General features: G+C 44.7%; 1 long non-coding RNA gene and 2 other non-coding genes across 3 annotated transcripts; all 3 read right to left on the bottom strand.

The window, feature by feature from the left end:
* Positions 1 to 3768: 3768 nt before the first annotated feature.
* On the bottom strand, positions 3769 to 3841 carry TRNAK-CUU. The gene has a single exon. It is a non-coding gene; the product is annotated as a tRNA-Lys (tRNA).
* A 117-nt stretch (positions 3842 to 3958) lies between these two features.
* LOC119340286 lies at positions 3959 to 5134 on the bottom strand. The gene is made up of 3 exons (XR_005164478.1): positions 4873 to 5134; positions 4597 to 4784; positions 3959 to 4299 (listed from the first exon to the last, which is right to left on the bottom strand). It is a non-coding gene; the product is annotated as an uncharacterized LOC119340286 (long non-coding RNA).
* TRNAK-CUU lies at positions 4470 to 4542 on the bottom strand. The gene has a single exon. It is a non-coding gene; the product is annotated as a tRNA-Lys (tRNA).
* Positions 5135 to 6311: the final 1177 nt, after the last annotated feature.

Below are 6311 nucleotides of genomic sequence, written 5' to 3'. Positions count from 1 at the left end.
AGACTCTGTCTCCAGCACACCGTAGGCAACTGGAAATACAAAACTGTGTGTATCAACTGCACAAGCAGCTACTAACTGTCCTTTAAACCTCCCTGTGAGAAAAGTGGCATCAATAGCCAAATAAGGCCTACAACCTGCCAAAAAACCCCGAGGACAAGCCTCAAAGCAGAAAAAACCCTCCTAAAGCATTCCTTGGTCTTTGTCACTCCCTTGAATGTGTACTCCACGGTGTGGTGATCAATATCTACAATACTACCTGGGCTTGTCCTCTCCACTTCACCTTTGAATGAATACAACAATTGAAAACTTTCCTGCCAGTTACCATAAATAGAATCCATAGCATGTTGTTTACCATTGAACAACCTCATGTATGGTAACTCTATCTTGAATTTATCTTTGATTTTCTTCTGCAATTCCTTTGGACCCACTTGCTGGTTTTCTTTCACCCACTTCTTTACTTCTTCTGCCACCCATCTTGACTTGGCTCTACTGATTGTATCCTTCCTAAGGGTTGATTCCTGGCATGTGTGCTTAAAAGGGTTCACTTTGACCTGAACATTAGTGCTATTACGCATTTTAGATGCGAGCAGCCTCCATGAACAACCCCCAGTCGGACAGTGCACTCTGTAACGTACTTGATCGCTCTTGTCAACTTTGAAAGTACGTTCTACCTTGATGCAGTATGTCACAACTGCATTTCTACACTCATTCATGGATGCAAAAACTGTACCTTCTTCAAAATTAGGGTTCAAAGGGTCCCGTTCAACAGCTGCAAGGTCTTCGTCCTTACCCACCGCGTCATCATCCACACGGACTGCATTGTGAGCCTCATCTTGGTTATCAGCCCGAGGTGCCCGTCGTAAATTCCGAACAACATCAGAATATAGCTTCTCTTCATCAACCCCAGAATTGTAGTCATCATTTTCCACTTCAAGGGGGACCCTACTGCTGTTGCCCACACTTGTCGAGCCACCACGTCGTCATGCACCAACTGAACTGTTCTGGCTAGAGATGCCATTACGACGACTTGGTTCTCCCCGAGATGTTGCACCCATCATCCTAGGTCCAAATGCCTGCTCAAGCACATCAACTTGCAGCCTCACATGAAAATTATCTTTCTCTTTATGCCTAACAAACATGGTAGCTAGCTCTTCATCATTACTAACTGTCACCCATTTCTTTTCCCCATCATAGTATTTGTATACCACTTCATCAAGCAAACCCCAAGGATATTGGCTACAAATTACCTCCCCAAATTGTCTGAAATTCCAATTACTAGCCATTGGCAACCGATAATCAAAACATCCTTGGTATTTCTTCTGATCCTTTGCATGGAACGTGTACCGGTCCCTTTTAATGTGCATCAAGAAAGCAAACCGCAACTCCATCCTAACCGGCAAAAAACAGAGACGCAATCAGCACACTAAGTGGGCAAACCTACTCGAATCGAGTGTTCAAATGCACAACTAAGCTCAATCTAAACAAGAGGCGAGACTTACCTCTCGGGAACCCAGTCGTGGACGCGGCGGATCTCCGGCCTGATGCCTGCCTCGCCAAATACTCCGGGGTCGCCGCTGCTCTCCATTTCGCCCTAGGGTTCTTCCTCCTAGTTCAAATAGCTCCAGTAGCCCCCCACCTTTGAGCACTCCGGCCGGGCGCACGGAAGGAGGCCGCGCCGCGGGTCGAGCAGGTGGCGGGCGCCCCACCCGTGGCATCGCAGGAAGGTGGCGGGCGTCGCAGGCAGCCGTGGAGCGTAGGCGTAGAAAGGTAGCGGTGGAGTAGGCGTGCAGCTGGTGGCGGGGCAGGTCCTGGCCGCGGCGCAAGTGCCGGCGACGGCGCAGGTCAGCCGGCCGGCGGGGAAGCGGATGGGCAGAGTGAGCCAAGAATGATTTGGGGATTTAGTTGCACGGGCCTACATGTCAGCTCCGGACCCACGTCCACGCGGTCCCACGTGTAAGCTCCGGACCCACAACTTAACGCTGGCGGACGGAATGGACTCAAATATGGCCGTTTGGCCTCGTCATAGTAGCTGTGCATGGACTAGGGACAAAACTGAGCATAATTTGCATCTGAGGACAAAACTGAGCACAGAGACACCACTGAGGGCAAAAGGATAATTAACCCAATTTTCAATGGTTGCTTGGATGTCATCACAGAGGAAACACGTGGAAGATGTAGGTATTTTTCACGATTTGTTGTGCTCAACACATGTGGTTGTAAAGTCTATTAATTCTTCCATTTCTATTTGTGTATTAATTGCAACGTACAAGTATTTAGCTACTAACAATAAAATGTCACTTATCGTACAATATTGAACACCTAAAATGGTATCACAATGAAGTAGTAATATTATGTAAATTAAATCCTTCGAACTTACTTGTCGCACGCATGGAGAGCTAATGAGAATTGAGAAATAGATAAACTCCACAACAGATAAGGTTCCAAGTAAGTTCAAGATTTTCACATGGCAAGCGCTGCCTGATATCCTTGTTGGTAGGGATATGCTTATTGATTGTCACATTAAGGCCTCTCCTGAATATCCTTTCTATTGACAGGTGCTGAAGATGTATGCCATGTGTTGTTCGCTTGAAGTCGTGCAAAGGAGATTTGGAGTGCTCTTGGTTTCAGGAGATATGGACAGATCAGGCCAGTGATAGGGCAGCTGGGACTATGAGAACCACTCCATATGTTATTCTAGCGGAATTGCTAACACAATCAACAAAGCAGCCACCAGTGATAGGGCAGCTGGGACTACGAGAATCTGTTGTAGTGGCTGTTTGGTATATTTGGCGGCAGAGAAGAGAAACTGTTAAGGGTGAAACTATCCAAAATCCCAGAAGTTAACACAATCACATCGAATTTTGCAAAGTGTTTCTATCCACTCCAGAGTAATCAGGTGGTTGTAAAATGGGCGAAACCCCTAGCGAAGGTTTATATATTAAATTTGGATGCTACATTTTCGAAAAATGACTCTGGAGTGGCTGCTACTGTCCTTCGGAACAATCGTGGTTAGGCTCTTGCAAGAGCATCTTGGCATTAAACAATCTTTTGGATGCAACAACGACTGAGGTCACAACAATTCAGAAAGGTTTAGATCTTGTGGAAAGCCTTGGATCCTCGCCGATTATTATTGGATCTGGTTCTTTAGAAGTTATTCAAGCTTGCAATGGAGTGATTGAGACCTGGAGCCCATACACTGCTATCTTAGCAGATTATTTCCAGAAGGACTCCAGGATTGGTGCAATCACCTTCGCTCACTATCCAAGGGAAGTACCATCTTCTCCTTGCGGCGCCGTTGATCGCGCCGTTTACATCCCTACTCAACTTCTACTGGACATGGACATGAACTGAACCAAACCATGGTACAAGCCTGGAGCCCTGGACTCTTCAAAAGGAAGCGAGCTCATGGCTCAACCTTGGGCAAGCCTTAGCAGTTAGCACACAAATCTGTCGATCTCCGGTCAGGTTGCTCCTCAGCTCGATAAATATACTCCCTCCGTTCCTTAATACAAGTCCTTTTAGAGATTCCAATATGAACTACATACGAAGCAAAATGAGTGAATCCACACTCTAAAATACATCCGTGTGTAGTCTATAATATTTAAAAAGAGATATATTTAGAAATGAAAGGAGTAGTTGAGTAGAAACTTCAGGCTGAAATGTTTGTGGTTATCCAAAGAAGGGAAAGTAAATAACTCGGGACTGAAGGAATAAGACCAAATATATCTGAAATTCAGAAGATGATACAGAAAAAATAAAATGGTGTATCGCCCACCGTGGGGCTCGAACCCACGACCACAAGGTTAAGAGCCTTGCGCTCTACCAACTGAGCTAGACGGGCTCGACATGCTGTTTCGACGTTAAAGTTTTTAAACACAGAGTAAATACAGCAGAATGGAACAGTTAGATCATAAAAATGCAGCACTAACAAAGAAAAAAGGCATTCCAGGCATGGCAATGGTTCATGCAACGGAAATTATATGAAGGGCAGTCATAAAATGTAAAGTCGGTTCTGCATCCTTCCAGCAACTTGCAGAGCACCAAAGTTACACGAACATCCGCAAGCATGAAGAGATTTAGTTCAAACAGGACCTCACATGTTTCGAACCTTAGTTCAAACACAAACATCAGCAACTTCCAGCAACTAAACGATGGCACGGACAGTGAGCTCACATGGCTCGAACCTGCTCTGACCACGGGCATCGGTAGCCCGCACACAAGATCTCTCGATCTCGGGTCGGGTTGCTCCTGACCTCGTTCACCATGGTTGACATAGCGGGATGAGCAGTGATGTTTGCTCTGTAAAAGGAGCTTCGTTTCTGTCAGAAACTTCAGGCTGAATAATGGTAGTTTTCCAAAAAAAGTGAAAAAAGAATCGCCCACCGTGGGCTCTGTAAAAGGAGCTTCGTTTCTGTCAGAAACTTCAGGCTGAATAATGGTAGTTTTCCAAAAAAAAATGAGAAAAGAATCGCCCACCGTGGGGCTCGAACCCACGACCACAAGGTTAAGAGCCTTGCGCTCTACCAACTGAGCTAGACGGGCTTGATGTAGATCCATTTCAGTTCATCCAACTTAGTTAGATGCGACAATCCCTACCTTACTCGAATCGTCTTCCATGAAAACCATACCCCGGATTCACGAGATCTCTTCGGGGATGCGGACTTTCTGCTGCGGATCCATCGGGCATGGTGGTTGGATGGTTCCTCCAATGTCTGGCACTGGCAGTTCCCGCCCAGATCGAGTTGGATGGATCCTCCATGACGACGCCAAGCAAGCTCCGATCCCTGCTCACAAAAACGTAGATCAGGACCGGAAAGCTGCAGCAGACTCAGATTTGGCTCAATTCGATGTCGCAGCTAACAAATCGCTTACTCCGTACGACCTACGCCAAGATTTTGCCTGTCCGCGGCCGCCGGGCTCCAGGTCTTGCCAATTGAGGTGCCGCGGACGGGGCGGGAGAGGAGGCTTTGCCAATTGCCTGAGTGGCTGGGACAGAGCACGAGGCTCGAGCCCACGCCTGCAATATTTCGATCATGGAGGGGACGCACGCCGACAGTGCTACATATGGAACAGGAGGAACGCCCAAAGGAGTGCGATGCAAACCATCCTATCCTGATCGTGGAGGGGAGGCACGTCGTGGTGTGGTTGAGGATTGATTACTGCTGCGTGCTCGTGCAGGACTCTGAAGCAGGCGAGCTGCCGGGCTCGCGCGCCCCTATGCCTCGCTTCACGGCCCAGGGGCGCGGAAACAACAGCCTCGTTTTTTGTTTTCTTTTAATTTTACACTTTCAATTATTTTAATAAATATATTGCAAAAATCGCTGTACATAAAACATTGGACAAATATTAACAAACATTTGAAAATGTTTAAAATATTAATATTGTATTTGGAAAATATTAATATTGTATTTGGAAAATATTAATCAAAAATTTGAAAATGCTTAAAATATGTATAGGAAAAATGCTGCCCGTGAATTGAAAAAATGTCAATCTTGTATTTGAAAAATGTTAAAAAAAGTGTCTAGAAAAAACGTTGACCATGTATTCAAAAAATGGTAAACTTGTATTTGAAAAATGTTAAACATGTATTAAAAAATATCTTGACATATACAAAAAATATGGAATGAAAACAAAAGAAAGAAAGAAAACTAAAAAGAAACCAAGGAAAAAGAATATGAAAAATAAAACCAAAGAAATAATGCAAAAACATTTGAAAACTACGAAAACAAAGGAAAAACATTGAAACCGAAGAAAAATGAGAAGGAAAAGAAAAACAAATAAAAACCATGAATGAAAGAAACAAAGAGAAACCAAAAGAAAAAACCAAAGTATAACAACGACAAAAAAAACCTAGAGAAGAAATAAGAAAACCAAACAAAAAACAAAAGAAAACAAAAAAATAGAAAGAAAAAAAGGAGAAAAAGGGCATTTTTCCTCTAGTTGGTCACACCTATCTTAGCATGAAACCGACCTTGTCGCAATGGCTAGAAGTACCACCCACCACCGAGGCTACCTAAGATTGATTCCCTCCCTATTTTTCTTGTTTCACTATATGCGCTAATGGGCCGGCCCTTTTACTGCAGGCAGGGGCAGCCCATGTCCGCCTATGATGGGATATGAAACGACACTCTGGGGCTTGATTAATCTTATTTTTGACATGTTTTTAGTCGTATTTTGACATGCCTGGGGTGTAAATTATATGGTTTTGGAGATATGACAACATATAAATGGATTTGGGGTGAAAACTATAAAAATATAAAAGAGAGGGAAGATGTGGGTTGGCCCGTTCCGGGCCGAGAGTGGGAGTGTGG

The sequence above is a fragment of the Triticum dicoccoides genome, chromosome 1B, assembly GCF_002162155.2.
Source record: "Triticum dicoccoides isolate Atlit2015 ecotype Zavitan chromosome 1B, WEW_v2.0, whole genome shotgun sequence".
Lineage (NCBI taxonomy): Eukaryota > Viridiplantae > Streptophyta > Magnoliopsida > Poales > Poaceae > Triticum > Triticum dicoccoides.
This window is presented reverse-complemented; position numbering and strand designations above follow the sequence as displayed.